Here is a 2,922-nt window from a genome sequence, read left to right as displayed (position 1 = left end):
AATCTTGAAGACATTGTACTGAGTGAAATTAGTTGGAAACAATAGGACAAATACTGTGTGTTCTCACTGATATTAAGTAACATTAATGAGTGAACTTGCAGAATCTAAGTTAAGAACTCAGTTTCTCAGGAAATAGAGATAGGGTAGAGATTGGGCAATTAGTACTTAAGGGATACAGATTGTACAAGAGGACAGATTGCAAAATTTCAGAAATGGATAGCATAATACTACCTGATTGTAGCACAATAATTTCACAGGTATTTAAATAAAGCTGAGTAGTTATGAAAAAAACAGAGAACTGAACTTGCGAAAGAAAACAAAATTCCCAAACTATTTTCAGCTGTAATTTGTTTCCAGAAAAAGAAAATGTTTCTAATCACAGCGTGTACCCCTTCTTTATCTACAACAGACCACTTATGTGCCTTTTCCAAAATGTCACACACTTCCACAGCTTTTCCTTTAGATCAGTCTCTCAAGAAATTTTAGCCAGGCATTTATTCAGGTCTTGGAAGTCATCAGAACCACTGTCTCCTCTTCCACACTTGGCACTACACTCAAAGAACTCTACTTTGAGGGGAAACTGTGAGAACTCAAATTCTTTGCCTTTTTCTTGCCAACCGAGCCAGCTAGTGCTGGAACTGTCCAACATGTTGGGAACATCATGATGGGTGACTCATAATGTAGTGAGTTGCTTTTCAAGCTGCCTCTGAATTGTTTGTTGATTTTGTTATTGCAATATCTTGCTTATTGCAGGCTATTAAGAAACATGGTGTTTTCTTCAGACTCATACTGTTAATAAAACCTTGATACAGAAAGTTGACCATGTCTTTCATCTCTCTCCTGAATGCCACATGATCCACAACAAATGAAATAAAACTGGCTGAAGCCTTAAAAAGCCTAAGAACTGACATGTGAAACTCTTATGTACAGGAAGGTCAATCCAGTTCAGGCTATTGCCCCAGTTATTGTTTACTCTGCATACAGTAGAGCTATCAGTGATAGAAGTCTGAGTGTCCCTGTAAAGGCCTGAGAACAATCTAACAAAAAGCAACATTTTCCCTGGGTCACAAAGTCCAACAAGGAGGATGGCTCTCTCACTGCTCCTGCTCTGGATGAGCTTCCAGAGCGCTATCATCAGCAGCACTGCCAAATGTGCCATCATAACTGACAGCAGCATTGAGTACCATGCTGAAGTTCTTCCCACAAGGAATCTATCTATGTCTGGAAGCCATTCCTGGCACTGCCACCATCCCTCATCCATTGGTAAACCATGGAAGCCATAGTACTCAACTAATTTTTTACAAGGCTGGCAAGTCCACAAAATTGGGAAAAAAAATAGCTTTTTCAACAAATGGTGCTGGGAGAATTGGATAGTCTTATGAAAAAGAATGAAAGAATTTCCTTATGTCACATCATATATAATAATTAACTCAAAATGGATCAAAGACCTTAATATAAGAGCCAGGACTATAAAACACCTAGAAGAAAATGTAAGGAAACATGTTCAGGATCCTGTGTTAAGCAATAATTTCTTTACACCCAAAAAATAAGCAACAAAAGGAAAAATAAACGGGGCCTTAGCAAAATTAAGACCTTCTTTTTATCAAAGGACTTTGCCACCAAAGTGAAGAGAAAACCTCCTTAAGGATAGAAAGTGGAAGCCACAATGCAATGAGGGTTTAACACTCAGAATATATAAATAAATCTTACAACTAAAATAAATGCAACATGTATTTTTACAAGACTTTTCTGTAAATCTACTTTTCTAATAAAAAATTTTTTAACATGCTAAATGAAGGAAACTAAACACAAATTACTACATATTTTATAATTCTATTTGCATAAAATATAAATGTAAATAAATCTATAAAGACTGAAATAGAATAATGTCACATAGTGCCGGGAAAGGATAGAGAGATTGAGAGGTGATTGCTAAGGGTTATAGGGTGTTTCTTTTGGAATACCAATAAAGTTGATTGTGGTGATTAAGGCAGAATTCTGGGATTATATTCAAAACCTTTGATTGTACATTTTGAATGGACTATATGGCATGTGAATATACCTCAAAAAACTGCTTGAAAAAATGCCAACAACATTATTGGCAGAAACGGAAAAAACAATCATTAAATATATATGTATGTGAGGATAAGGGACACCAACTAGCTATGATCAATTTAAAAAAGAAGAACAACGTTAGAAGGACTTACTCTTACCCATTTTAAACTTATTATAAAGATGCAATAATCAAACCAGCATAAACCAGCATAACATTGGCATTATGGCAGACATATAGACCAAAGAATCAAATTGAGAGCACAGAAATCAGTCTTCACATTTATCGCCAACTGTTTTTTGACAAGGGGGTAAAAAAAATTTTTTTTGGAAAAAAAGTCTTTTCAAAAAATGGTGCTTGGAAAACTGGATCTCCATTTGCAAAAGAAAGAAGGAAGATGCCTACTTCACATCATATACAAAACTAAACTCAAAATGGATTGACCTATATATTAGAATCAGAAATATCAAACTCCTAGAAGAAAACATAGAGAGGCATTTTAAGACCTTGTGTTAGGCAATAGTTGTTTAGACATTACACTCCAAGCACAAGTAACAAAAGGAAAAATGGATAAATGGTATTACACTACAATTAAAAACCTTTACACCTCAAAGGACTTAATCATGAAAGTTTAACAACTGTCTTCACAATGGGAAAATATTTGAAATCCACATATCTGATAAAGTTTAATATCCACAATATATAAAAAATCCTTCAATTTAATATCAAAAAGGCAACCTAATTAAAAACTGGGCAAAAGATTTGAAAAGACATGTCTCTAAGGAAGAAATACACATTGTCAGAAAGTTCATGAAAAGCCACTCAACAGCATTAGCCATCAGGGAAGTGAAATACCATTTCCCACCCTC

The 2,922-nt window shown here is 34.9% G+C and overlaps 1 pseudogene; it reads right to left on the bottom strand.

The window, feature by feature from the left end:
- Positions 1-472: 472 nt before the first annotated feature.
- On the bottom strand, positions 473-1,281 carry LOC143671976 (signal recognition particle receptor subunit beta pseudogene; annotated as a pseudogene).
- Positions 1,282-2,922: the final 1,641 nt, after the last annotated feature.

The sequence above is a fragment of the Tamandua tetradactyla genome, chromosome X (genome assembly GCF_023851605.1).
Source record: "Tamandua tetradactyla isolate mTamTet1 chromosome X, mTamTet1.pri, whole genome shotgun sequence".
Lineage (NCBI taxonomy): Eukaryota > Metazoa > Chordata > Mammalia > Pilosa > Myrmecophagidae > Tamandua > Tamandua tetradactyla.
The sequence above is the reverse complement of the archived record's forward strand: the minus strand, read 5'-3'. Positions and strand labels throughout refer to the sequence as shown.